This window comes from Petromyzon marinus, chromosome 15, assembly GCF_048934315.1.
Source record: "Petromyzon marinus isolate PM22_M1 ecotype Great Lakes invasive population chromosome 15, UKy_Petmar_22M1.pri1.0, whole genome shotgun sequence".
NCBI lineage: Eukaryota > Metazoa > Chordata > Hyperoartia > Petromyzontiformes > Petromyzontidae > Petromyzon > Petromyzon marinus.
In genome coordinates this window covers 8890543-8904965 of record NC_133681.1, presented here as the reverse complement: position 1 = coordinate 8904965, position 14423 = coordinate 8890543, and the positions used below count along the sequence as shown (strand labels likewise).

The following is a 14423-nucleotide window of genomic DNA, read 5'->3' as shown; positions in this document are numbered from 1 at the left end:
AAATTGCATGAGTAATAGATGATGATTTTTTTTTGTGAGATGCCTGCAAATTACATTTGAAAATGCGAGCGTAAACAGTTTGACGACTTCTGGTCAAACTAAGGCAGGATACGGATGATTAATATTTTAAATAATCACAGTGATAACTAAAAAGAACTATGGCAAAAATGGAATTAAGGGAAGCCATCATCATCAGCCATAACCAATCAGCTGATGAATAAAGGCCTCGCCAAGCCACGACAATCTCTCGAATTTTCGATGTATTTGAGTTGATTTCATTGATCCATCTCCTCGGTTAATATTCCTCAGACACGTTCCCTTCTTTGGCTACACTACTGCCCAAACCCCACTTAGTTTGTTTTACAATTGGAATTATCCAATGAACGTACGCATGATCTCTCGTGCATGTGTTCCGATCTGTCTCAATCCAGTTGCCAACGCGTATCCTGCCACGCTTCTTTGCACAATTGTAAATTTTTCTTACATTTTTATTCATCCACCTATAGATATAATCAATGAGTTAATTATTTGAGACATTTCTCTGCCCCCATTTATCAGAATCAGAATATTTAATTAAACTGGAGGAATCCGATGAGCTATAAAGCTCTTTTTCACAGATGCCTTAGGCATCCATGGTCTGCTGTGCTCTCCAGCTGTACTCCTCCTGTGACCAACAACTCCAATTGAATATCGAGCTCGTTCATGATATTTGTTTTGTTCATATTTATCCTGACCTAACCTTGGTATAATGGGCATCGGTAAAATACTGGGCAACTGTCAAAAATAGGTTCACAGATCATCGGAATCCTCCAGTCTAAATAAATATGATTTCGATTATGTTTTCTGCAATTAATTTCCATTGTACATTACCACGGCTTTGTCATTCGACAATCTTAGATGGTTGTGATCTCTAGCCGTACTCCTCCTGTGATCAACAACTCCAATTGAATATCGAGCTCGTTCATGATATTTGTTTTGTTCATATTTATCCTGACCTAACCTTGGTATAATGGGCATCGGTAAAATACTGGGCAACTGTGAAAAAGAGCTTCACAGATCATCGGAATCCTCCAGTCTAAATAAATGTGATTTCGATTATGTTTTCTGCAATTAATTTCCATTGTACATTACCACGGCTTTGTCATTCGACAGTCTTAGATGGTTAATGTTTCACTCCATTTATATTGTATGCATGCGTTTCTCCAGTCCAGTTTGTTTGGAAAATATATTTTCCTGTCACCATGTGTTCTGCCCCATGGTAGGCATGGGGGTGATGATTACACAGGAACTTCCTGATATGGTGTTGAGTTTGGTCAAGTGACCAGGAAGTTACGATTTAAGCCATGAGGCAGGGTGTCAGCCATTGCACAGAGTACAAAATGGAGGCGCAAATAGCGGCTCAGTGAAGACGGGCGCATCTGTTCATTGTGGGACTTTAAGAAGCATTGTCTGTAAGTTCGTTTATGTACTTATGATACTGGGAATGAAGTTATAATGTTGGAATTGCTGTTATAATGCTGTAAATGGCTTTATGATGCTGTTAAATTGTTATATATATAAAAAGGGAAATTTGTGAATGTGTCTGTTCGAAATGTTTAGCATACTTCCCAACATGCAACAAACGTGAAATTTGTCATGTGGGTAGCTTCTAGACTGTGCACAATGCTAAAAGTCTAAAAGTAGACTTTTATATTTTGGGGGGGGCGCAATAATGGATGTAATATATTGCACGGCAAGTGAGTGGTGACATCACATCTGTGATGTCACCCACATGTGGCAGCGTTACGCAGTGTGCCTGCTGACGTCACACAACCTCATCCCACCGTCCGCGTAGGCCGTGTATTACTCCAAGACAAGAATCATGCTTTCTCACCTGATTGCGGACGCTTGTGTTGGGACCGAAACGTTGTGATTTATTTGATTTTATACCTACGTGACTTTACCGAAAGAAACAAAGAGTAAAGAATCCAAGCCGGGTAGTAAAGCTTCTGATAAATATGAGGCCTAGTTAACTACGTAGCCTGCCACGTTGCATTATTGTGAATGTTACTTGTAATTGAATAAGTCGAGTCAGACTTGTACCCATGTAACTTTGATGCGATCTTGAGAGCAAGGATGAAGAAGTATCTCATCCACAGTTCAGTGTTATGTGCGGCGCTGTACATTTAGGCTGCAGTATGGTGATTACACGATGTGACCTTATTTAACACAGTAGCTTATTCTCTTGTGTAGCGATTCAGTGCTAATGTAGGTGCCTGGTTCATCCAGGACCTATTGTTGAGTTTCATGTTATCTAAGACAATGTTATGATGATCCAGTGTTCATTCATTGTATTGATATTCTAAGTATTAACAGATGCTGTATTTTGTGCTGTGTTTTTCCATCAGTTTTACTTCGTTCTATTCATTAAATGTAAGAGTCGGATGTTCACCCTGGCTCTGAAAGTTTATTGAATTCAAGGTTAGCTTCTCGTATAGTGGTGCAACGCAGTGCACAGCGAGGCCAAGACACCATTAATAACGTTGGAGAAAGTGTAAACTTACCTGACTCTCTTTTGATTTAAAGCTTTCGTGACTGCAGGGATTCATATTCTTGGTTCTTTCGGTAAAGTCACGTAGAAGGGAAACAATAACATAATAATATAAAACAATAAAATTATCACGACGTTTCGACTGCAGCACAAGCAAACATCGTCAGGTGTGAAAACCACAGAAAGAAAATTTGAAAAAAGTGGCGGTTTTTTTTACGTTAGCACCACGGAGAGCGATTTGGCAGTTATTCAGATGGACGAGTCCATCTATGTTGGTTTTCACACCTGATGATGTTTGCTTGTGTTGCAGTCGAAACGTCGTGATAATTTAATTGTTTTATATTTTTTATTATTTTATTGTTTCCCTTCTACGTGACTTTACCGAAAGAACCAAGAATATTACCTGACTCTCCTTTTTATTATTATTACACGCTTTTATTTAACTCACTCCGTCTGTTGTATCCTCAAAAAAGAAATCTTGTAACTCAATTTTTACCCACTTCCCAATGTGCTATCGACTGCAAACTTGAAATACCTATGTCATACTGATGACAATACTATATTATATCATTGAAAATTTAAAATATATATTTTTAAACAATATTTTTTTACGGCTGTAATTGTCCACGCTCAACTCACTTTGGCTGTAAATCACCAGTGAGCCACGCCGAGGGGCGGGGGATGTGGAAGGAGGGGTGATGGGGGAAGGGGGAAGGGGGCACGGAGAGGGGCCGTTTGGACAGTACTTCTCATTAAAGCGTGTTTAAACAAAAAAGTATTTTTTAATATTTTATAATGAGCATTTCTATACCTCGTGTGATCTTTATGTCGCTGTTACATTTTTCATGGTTTGTGTTATTTCTAAACGTGTTTTTTTGTACTTAGCCCTTGGGTTGTGAGAGCTTGGATGACTTAATCTGTTTCGAATGCTTTTTCATGGTCTGCAGAGGCCAGGCACAATGGGAAATGCCATTCATGAGTCTTCCACACTGAAATAATTCATACTGCAATCATTCGTACTGCAATCATTCACACCACAATCATTAACACTGCAAACGCTCACACCGCAAACATTCACACCGCAATCATTCACACCACAATCATTCACACCGCAATCACTCACACCACAATCATTCACACTGCAATCATTCACACCGCAATCACTCACACCACAATCATTCACACCGCAATCACTCACACCACAATCATTCACACTGCAATCATTCACACCGCAATCACTCACACAATCATTCACACCGCAATCACTCACCACAATCATTCACACCGCAACCATTCATACCGCAATTATTCACACCACAATCATTTATTTCATACCACAACCATTCACACGGCAACCATTCACATTCTCTTCATTAATATTGGAATCATTTCTACCGCAATCATGAAAGGAAGCCTGACCTATTGTTATATTCACATTCATAAATTGATCAGGGCGCTCATTGGGAGGAGCATAACAAAATGTGTTTAAGCCAACCAACCACAGGGACAAGCAGGGTTTAGTAAAGGTTTCTCTACCATGGGACGCGTAAATACTATTCATGAGCTTCTGGAAGTGCATCCTCTAAGATCCAATTTTAATTTAGGCAAATTAAGCAACAACAACGAAACTAAAAAAAGACTAAAACAAAAAGAACACACAAAACGTAATGTTCAAATCGATTGAATCGTTTCTGTGATTAAGGAAACTCGTGTTGATTAATTTACTTTACTTCAGTTGATCTCGATGCATCGCCTTTTTCACTGAGCAGTTTTCATGCTTCCGAATACTTGCAATGAAACTCGAAGCATCTCCACAACTTGCGCATCTTCAATGTTGCTGCGTTTGAAAGGTAGCACAGTGTAACATGCATCCTCAAAACTCCATGCCAGTTACTGTTGCTCTGGTTGAAGAGACCTCAAACCTCAGCCTGCAAAAAAATAAGTTTCTGCTATAAAACAGAATTCATGACGAAGGTAGTTAGAGTTTATTTTTGGGGCTTGAAAATGAAAAAATGCTGAAGAAGAAAGCCAAAAGAAAATCGTAAATTGAATTCCAAATTAATCTTGGCGCACTTTTTTCTCAAGCGTGGCCAAATCCCAACAATTTAAGCCCTCACTTTAAAAGTACCGAGTGGCACTCGTGCAGTTGCTTAGCATAAACGACAGCGCAGGACATGCGCACTCTGAGATGGACAGTGCGAGAGACATGAAAAAAATCACGTCGGGGAGGTTAATATAAAGGGCCCTGGGTGGACCGGCACGCTAACGGCGGTGTGCCAAGCACCGCATGATGATGGATTCCCACTAGAAACGAGTTTTGCTCCCCACAGCAAGCGCTGATGTGGTCTCTCAGATTTTTTTTCTGAAAAATGAATAACAGGGCAATGGGGGAGGGGCAAGAAGGCCAGGCTGGGGAAGGCGGCGGGTGCAGTCTGTGGCAGAGGAAAAGCCTCGCGCTGAATTACGCGGCTGTGATGGAGCGGCAGTGATAATTGTAGCGTTATGGATGACCTGTGATCTGACCCACCCCGCGCCTCCGTTCTCCATCCCGACACACATTTCCTCCCAGTTTTTTTTCCGCTTTGATGCATACCGTACAGAGCACCATCATTCATCACACTGTGAAGCACCTTAACCCTCGTAGCCCGTCGCTGCAACGTGTGGACGAGCAGGCAGCGCCAGGCCGCGGCAGTGGCAGCGAACACGCTGCTCGGTGTGCTACGCCTGGCTCGGTGGAAGACGAACGCAGCAGTCACGCCAGTGACCGCTGCGTGCGGTGATGCGCGTCCGTGATGCGGCACTTTGTGGATCGCGGAAAGATGCCGGTGTTTGTGAAACGTCAAATCTGTAGAGGACTGTGGAGAGCCGGCATGGACAGCACAGCAAGTTGGTGGCCGACGTAGATGCAGAACATTTATTTAGTATTCCTCGTATGCATAGGCAGGTGTTTATGTCTTGCTACCTGTGGATTCTTTCACAAGCAAAGCACTCAATCAGGAATTGGGACAAATGTTGGACGAATATAACTCGATCTCTCAGTAAACAGTTCTTCCAGAAAGACATCATGCAGGCTGTATGACGGAATGCTGTTCATCACAATGGCATGGCCAACTAATGTGCACAAGTCATCATCTCCACTTACAATCTGAGCAAGTGTTAACAATGACACGTTCCTAAGGCAGAGGTCAGACGTTCAATAGGACAATTAACATATGATTTCCCACAAAGTGATACTCATTTTACTCTCCCCAGAGGGATGATAAGCTGAGTTAACTCCTGAACGAGGATTTAAATTAGTAAGATACCATTAGACATCTGTGCTAATGCACAGTTTAATGCGTTACTTTGACAATAATTTAAAGACAAGCGGTAAAGGAGCAGCCCTGCAATTGCTAGCGTGCGCCACTGTAGGCAGAAAGGAACTCCACTCGAGGGAGCGCCAGAGAGCACTCCACTGGAGGCTATCTTTGGTTACCCTTCATGCTGGCCAGATGTCTTCGTGACGGGTACCAACCCCGCCGTGGCAAGATGTTAGCTACCAGCAAGTCCAGTGCACTCAACGTTGCACTGTGTCAGCATGCGCCATAAGTTCAACAATGGCACCTTGCGTGAACTTAAAACCTGGACACATAAACGAATGTCATCAGATAGAGAAATGCATGCTTAGTAGATAGATATATTTTTTTCTGGAGTTGCACAGAATTTTTTTTTTAAATGCACAACTTTTATTTGAAAAAAAACCCCCCTATAATTTGACGGTGCAATTGTTACGTATTAAATGTGCACACGCGCGCACGTTTCACAGGCTTGTAGAGTTGTATTTGTCTACGAGCAAGTTTCGCGTTCGATTTTCAAATTTTAATCTCCATTTCTCCTCGACAATGGAAACTTTGGCAGTTAAATTACTGACAGGCATGTCGATATAATTGCATTAATTTCTTAACACCGCCAGAGACTAAATGTTCTCGAGTTCAAATTAGCAACACGGCAGTCCCCATCACCACTGGAAGCCTCTGACACAGCTGCGAGATTCCATAATGGCATGGCTGGGCCCGGTCTCCGCACATGACAATCACGGGATAATGTCTACAATGTTGACACTCGTTTGACCAAATTCAGAGGGACGATGGGCCGAGCGAACTCCCGACTGGCAACAGAAATCACTACCATCTGCCGCAAGCGCCACGTGGCCAAGTTTGTGATACGGCGAAGTCATCGGCGTTGATGTCCCGAACTCTTAGCGTCGGACCGGCTGCGTCGTTCTTTGCAAGAGGCGCCGATGGACCACGGCCCATGATTCCTCCAGTGTGCGCGGTACGGTGAGCTACGGGAAGGACAACGCAATTTGATGTGCCAAGCCCGCGACAATTCTTCAGTGTTTACTCCGAAATTTCACGTCAATTACAGCAACAAAGAATGAGAATGGCGGGGTTTTGTTGTTGCTGCTGCTCCCATTCACTCGCGAATCGTTATTAACTTAAACGGCTTTGTCCTGGGTTGTCTCGCGATGCGGCTATTGTCGCCTCGAGATTGGATTTAAGGGCAGCGGGGGTGATTTTTTTTATTTTCTTTTTAACCTCAGAAACGCATTTGGGACCAACGTTAAATTGGCACGACTCACTTAAAAGACCGAAATGTTTGTTGTTTTCATCTTCATCTTGTAATGTTTAAACGTCATTAGTGGGACCGCCACTTTTATGCGCCGTGTCTTGCAAATTGCTCGATGGTCATAGGGAATGACGCAAAGGGGGGAAAAACTAAATGCAAGGGGGGTGTACCTTCCCTCCAGTTTGCAATCACATTTGGTTGCAGCGCGGGTATCAGAATCGTCTCAGCGGATCGGGCCCACGGACCTGGGGAGCCTCACGCGACGCGATCGCCATCGGATCACGTCCCGACTGGGTGATCGGATGTTGCGCTTTCATTCTTTAACGCGTATCCGACTGAGGTTAACAGGCGACATTGAGGTGACTTCCTGCTCAAATGAGTGGTTTGAGGCGGTGTTCCCCGTTTACAGCCCCGAGCCAGCGAAGATGAACAGCACATTCCTAATTGCGTGGGTGGGTCTATCCATAGCACGAAGTGAGTTGTTATCCAATACAGGATTTGAACTCGCAACCTTTCAGTTGCGAGCCGCTCGCTCGAACAAGGAATCCGCATGGCCAGGTTGAGGTTGAACCAGCATTAACCGTGCTCCCTCGATCGAGATTTGAAGCTTTCGTGACTGCAGGAATCCATACTCTTTGGTTCTTTCGGTAAAGTCACGTAGGTATAAAAATAAATCACGACGTTTCGATTGCAACACAAGCAATCATCATCAGGTGGGGAAAAAAACCACAGCAAAAACAAAAACTTCTGAAGCAAAAAAAAATCATTTTCTTGCTGTGGTTTTCCAATCTGATGATGATCGCCTTGTGTTGCAACTGAAACGTCGTGATTTCTATTTTATTTTATACCTACGTGACTTTACCGAAAGCAGGCAAAGAGCACGTGCTCCCTCTGTCCACGTGCCTGTGTCAGAGGCCATACCTCTCGTGAAGATGATTCAACAGGAATTGTACTTTAGGAGACAACTGCGTTGCTTTCTGGGCCTTAGCCCATCGGAAACTCCCCACTTTGATCAAAGAGTTGCCTGCCCCCTCCTCCCCCCCCAAAAAAAAAACACTTGACCATACACCAACAGAAAAACGACGCGACATAGACACTGCGAGCACGTGACTTTTAGGGTGATGACGTCAATATCGCCGCATAATGACATGATGGGTAACTCAATCTCATTTTGTGTGTGCGCGTTACTTGCAGGCTCACGTTATTGTCGCAAATTTAATGTTTCCAGCGACAAACACATAATCCATGCACATGCGTGCGTTTTTTTTCATCGCTTGCTTTTCGAATGTGATCATTGATTTCATTAAAACGCTCCCAGAGTCACGCTTAGCTTCTTGAGCTCATTCGTGTTAATGATGCATTCACAATTGGAATCGACAGCAGCTGCCAGAGTTGTGATCTGATCAAAGAATCGTTACTTTTCCATGCTTTGGTATCGGAATCGCTAGTTGCTGCCAGTCGTAATTATAGTCCAGAATCGATTCTTAAAATTCGCTCTGTAGCTGCAGTGCGCGCCTGTAAGCTTGGGGCCGTCCATATATGACGTCACGAGATTTTTGACTATTTTTGACCCCCACCCCCTCCCCCCTTCGTCACACGGCGTCACAAAAAGTCAGACCCCCCCCCCTCAAATATGACGTCACAAAGCTCTGCCGCCCCGCCCCGCCAAAATAAAAAAAAAACATGCTTCAAATCGCTTTAAACTCTTGTCATTGTAGTGCGAATTTAATGTGGCGCTGCACTCTGATGTTGTAGGAGAAAACATTTATTAAAAAGTCTATTTAATTAAGCAGAACGTGTCGTCTGTATTTATTTAAAGTTGCGCATTTTGATGTGACGTCACATTTCTCAACCCCCCTCCCCCCCCCCTTCGTCACACATCGTCACAAATGTCTGACCCCCCCCCCCCCCAGGTGCGTGACGTCATTTATGGACGGCCCCCTTGTGCTTTTGGAGGCGAGGGTTGGTGGATCACGTGGAGAGTTCCGACGCTCCCAAGCTCACTCGGCTTCGAGGCGGCGAGACGCTGGCAGTACAGCAAGCAGGCTCATGAACCCATCGGTTCAGACCTTTGGGTGTTATCCCCTCATACACACGGTGGGCTTTCCCCAAGGTACATGCGTTTCCACCCACGTGAAGCAAAACATGCGATTGATGATCACGATATGAGCCAAGCATCCCAATGCAGGATCCCGCTGAAGAAAAGACTCGTTCAGAGGCTTCTTTTTTGTTCGTCTGGATATGTAAATGGGATATGCACTCCTCTTTTTTTGAAGTCCAAAAGCATTGCCTAAAACGTTTTTCTTCAGCAGGTCATTTGGTGACGCTGCATTGGCATTCTGTGCACAAGCACAATCAACAAAGCAACGCACCCATCATTAACACTGCTTCACAATACATATATATTATCGGTGGCATTTTGGGCAATGGCCCATCTTCATAGTTTATTGCTTTACGTGCTTTGGCGAAGGGATATTGCCCGAAACGTTGCGACTTATATATGGTTATTCTTTTTAAGGCAGCGTTATTGACACGTGTGTTTTTGTTACGGTATTAAGCAACACATGTAAATCCAATCATAATTATCTGGATTGGATATCAGGACAAATGTAAATTGTATTCATAGAATAATTAATCATATGTTGATGTGTCAGTTTTGAAATCCTCCTAAAATTCCTTTCTTAGTGATAATGAATTACATAATAATACCACACTGCCTCAACCATACGTGAATCCTGATTGGGAAAGACAGCTTGCTTAAAAAAGAGACACGTGTAAAATTTGAATGGAAAAAAAAAACATTGTTGCAGAGAGGATAATAAATATAGAAATGGTTCGAAAATAAATTGATATATTGGTCACCACATTGTGAGTAATTAGCAGCAGTAGACCGGCTACTGCCATGGGAATGTGGCATTTCAATGGCAAGAGACATGAATGCCACCCCAATGCTCATTTGAGCAGCAGGGAGACACTTTGACTTTTCCTAAATACAGTGACTCAGAAGACGAATGTCTTCTCTATGGTGACTAATGTCTTCTGAGTCAACACAGAGCAATGAAGAGCAGGGACGACAAAATCCTGGCTTTGATTCCAGGTGGTCACTTTAGATAAATCTGCTTCTTAAGTGCAGTCAGTTGATGTTCTCAGCCTCGTGACCAGTGACTGCACAAAAGCATCGTCGTATAAAGCTTGGCTCTTCGCTTACTATCAGTACAGCACAGCTCCGAGGGCCTTTAAATCAATGGTCACAGGCCAAAACTTCCGTTGAACGCAGAGTGAAATGGAACGCTGTTCATTGGCCGTGCAAAAGAGATCCATTGGGGACACACACACACACACGAGTTGTCCTGTGGTGTAATCGTCCTTCATGAGAATTGGTGTCAGAAGGTAAGTACGGGATGGATGCCATTCTCAGGACACTCATCTAATGGGAGAATTGGGATATAATAGGTGATAAAATCAAAGACCGGAAAATAAACATTAAATCATTGCATCGTTCCTCTGGGGCGGTATCTAAGCCAGCCCATCATCCCTCTGGGGTCAATAAAATTAGTGGCACTTCTCTGGGAGGTAAATAATTGCTCTCTTATGGAGGAAACGGCCTTCACCGTAGAAATGTGGAATTTACACCATGGCCTCGATGCATTGCACGATGCTCGTTTGAACAGGGAGACACCGTGACTTGTTTTTTACTAACTTCGCAATGTATTTTAAATGTGGATTTAAAGCTTTCGTGACTTCAGGGATTCATATTCTTGGTTCTTTCGGTAAAGTCACCACGTAGAAGGGAAACAATAAAATAATAAAAATATAAAACAATGAATTTCTCACGACGTTTCGACTGCAACACAAGCAATCACACCTGATGATGATCACACCTGATAATTGCTTGTGTTGCAGTCGAAACGTCTTGAGAATTTTATTGTTTTATATTTTTTATTATTTTATTGTTTCCCTTCTACGTGGTGACTTTACCGAAAGAACCAAGAATATTCTCAATGTACATTTCTAAATCTGTCGTGTTTGTCTCTAGATGCTGTAGAAAACTTACATTTTTTGTCAAGGTATTTTTCCCGCCGTTTGTGGACAGTGAGAACGGAGTCATGGTGCGAGCCGGAGTGAGCCCGTGCGTGCTTTGTGGTAGTTCCCGTTTTTTTTTCTTCTTCTTCCATTATCACTTTCATTATGAAATCGTTTTATTGTTACCGGACCATCCTGAGCGCGATCATCTTACAACTACACAAATTAGTAAGGTGTCCAATTAGGAAATAGATTTACAATGCAAAGCGCGGGGTAATCGTCTGCACGCTGCACTCGGAATCCAGAGATCACCGGTTCTATTTTGATCTCCCGGCAGCACGGCGATTGAAACAACAGCGCGGGTTTCTTAGACCCTCCCACCGCCTCTGTCCACCCAACGGCATAAATGGGTGCACTACATTCTCGCCGATGGGCAGAATGCTGCAGAGTAAAGTGTAAGGTACCAGCCCCCCTCTTCCAACACATCTGGCCAGAGTGTAATAGTAGGCCAAGATACCATCTCAAGCAGGAGGCCCTCGAGATCTCCCTCTGGTAGAGGCACTTCCACCAACAATTGTGTGAGCCAGCAATTACCTATTCCATATACCTCCCGCATGCAGTGTTGCATTCCAAGATCATGGGAAACGGTGATGGCTTGAAGAAGCCTTCATCTAGCAGTGGATAGATCGTGGCTGATGATGATGCACACTACGCATAGTCTCACACTAAATATATTGACTCACATCCATAAGTATTCAATCAATGTACCTGAATACTACCTTTAATTGTGCATTGTTTGTACGTAAAAGCATCAAATCACGCACAAGGCACACGAGTCGAGGACACTTTTAGAGAGCCTAGCACTTGTTTTTGAGAAGGAGCTGTTGCGAAACTTTCTGCTTTGAGGTCACCTGATTTGGTCAAACCTGGCCGTGAGACTCGGGCTCATCTCAATGTGGATCGTCATCTCACGCCAAGAGCCAGGAGATTGATCTTGTGTCTCGACGTCTTTCCAGTCTCTGAGATAAGAAAAGCCTGTTAGGTATTTTGCAAGTGCGTCATTTGTATGACTCTTCAGTGTGGAGTTGGGATTTTTAGTGAATGTTAGATTGATAAACCTTCAAGCAAGCATGGTTAAATGATAACCTCTTGATATCTTTTTGTGGGACTGTATCTTATTTTAAGGAATAGCTTCTGGGTTTGATCAGTTAAAGCGAACAAATGAGTTGATGGAATTGTGCAGATGAGCCCAATGTGAATTATACCCCTAGGTGGGACTACATTGCCGAATGCAGATGTAATGCACATATACCTACATCGCAAATGAACGTCATCAGATCAGCCTTCTGCAGATAGTTTTCATAAAAGCAACATATGCTCCTTTTTGGCTTATTTTTTGCCAATGTTATCCGAATGTGCGGTGTTATGACATCAAATAAAGTATCCAATCGCATCTCTCGCAGAGCATTGCAACCCATTGCAACGGAAATGTTCCACGGAAGTAGATATCACAGAGCTGCCTCTGAGATCCCTTCAAGTGACCTCTGGTCCATACAGAATGCAGCACTTTCCTATCTGCTCGGCATATGAGATTAACGTTTGTCGTGTGACAGTAAAACAGATGTGCTTAATTCTAAAATCTGGAAATTTCCATTTTTATATCTGAACCTAATTTATTGTGATGCTATTTTAGTGCAGTCATCGGTGAGCGGGTTGACATGATCAACTCACTCCACTCGAGAACCAAGTTAATCACAGGCAGCGGCTGAGATCTGGCTTTGAGCCCGGGATCTCAGCCGTGGTGTCGGGCTCAGTGCTCTGAACCCTGAGCCACCCGGCCTCCCCTTGAAATCTGTGCTCCTACCAGAGACAATTGTTTGCAACTGCAGTAGCTAGATTTGCAGAATAACCCATAATTACTACAATTTGAAATGTTTCCATACTTCTGAGGCTATCAGGACAAATGCGGTTGTGCTGATCAATAAAATAAACCCACTGTGTGAAAATTAAGGCAACCGTAGGATTTTAAACGTTGATTTATTTTACGTATGTATGACACCTCTGGCCAAATGGCACAGTGGTTAAAGTGACCGACTCACGCTTGGACGGTTGTGAGCTCAAATCCACGTTCGGATCAAGCTCAAAGTACCCCTTTGTGGAAAGTCAACAGCGGTTGTTCTTTGGAGAAACCAGTGCGTGTCATGGGAATGTAGACTTTTAAACCTCGGGCTCATGGCTCTCACTGGAGGTGAGAGCCACCCCGGTGATCATTTGATCATGGAGTCACTTTGATCCTCCGCTTTAATAATTTATTAATGACCTCAAAAATCACGTACGTGCGTTTTTCAGGCTTTAGAGCAAGTGCTTGTTCGCCGTCACCTAATCGGGCCGGCACAGCGCAGCCAACACTGCACTCGGCTGCCAGGGAAGCGGGTGGCAGTGGAGGGTTTCGGCTGGAAGAAGTGAGAATTCAAATCAAATCATCGGTATCGTCGGCAAGTGCCTTGCAACGTGAGGCTACCACGAAGGCGCTATGTTTCACAGACAAACATAGCATGCTGTAGCGTTATGATATGCGGATATATAGTACTGTATTTCCCCAATTGTGTAATTTGCAGGTAGTGTTTTCCCAACATGGCAAACCCTGGAAGATGACAATCGCACGCATAGCCTTTTCTCAAGTACTGTCACGGGATCTTCAGCGCACCCACCGTAGAGCGGAGAGCGCGCGGCAATCCATGGCGAAGACAACACCGCAGTGTCAACCCGGGGCAGCCGCGGCGCTAAAAAACCACGAACCTCGAGCCGCGAGCGGCGATCGTGCCACCGGGCAGGCGACGACGTCACCGCTCGAGCGAACGCGCGGAAGGGCGCGCGCGCAATGCGCGAGACTCGAGAGCCCTGCCGCGCCACGTGTCCGTGTCGTGGTTTGAGTTGACGCAGAAGGTGCGGAGACAAAGCTGCGCCGGTGACACGCGTGCCCCACCGCTCGCGCGCGCACACACACACGAAGATCAGCCAAACACACGCGCACTTTCGTTACGTTTTGTGTCGGGGGTCGGCGTGCAAGAGGGTGCGTCGTCGTGAGCGGACCTTAGACCATATAGCCGATGGAACATTTAGTCAAAACTGTCCGGGCCACAATGCACCCTCATGCATAATGTGTTTCAGTTTTTCAGTTTATTTATTTTGGTATAGCCCTGTGAGCCATTCGGCTCTTGAATCGGGTGCAACCACAACAAACAAAAAAACATCAACAAGA

At 44.1% G+C, this 14423-nt stretch overlaps 1 long non-coding RNA gene across 1 annotated transcript; it reads left to right on the top strand.

The window, feature by feature from the left end:
* Nucleotides 1-1224: 1224 nt before the first annotated feature.
* On the top strand, nucleotides 1225-10981 carry LOC142924641 (uncharacterized). Its single transcript, XR_012941752.1, has 3 exons — nucleotides 1225-1451; nucleotides 6650-6844; nucleotides 9052-10981. It is a non-coding gene; the product is annotated as an uncharacterized LOC142924641 (long non-coding RNA).
* The last annotated feature ends 3442 nt before the right edge of the window (nucleotides 10982-14423 follow it).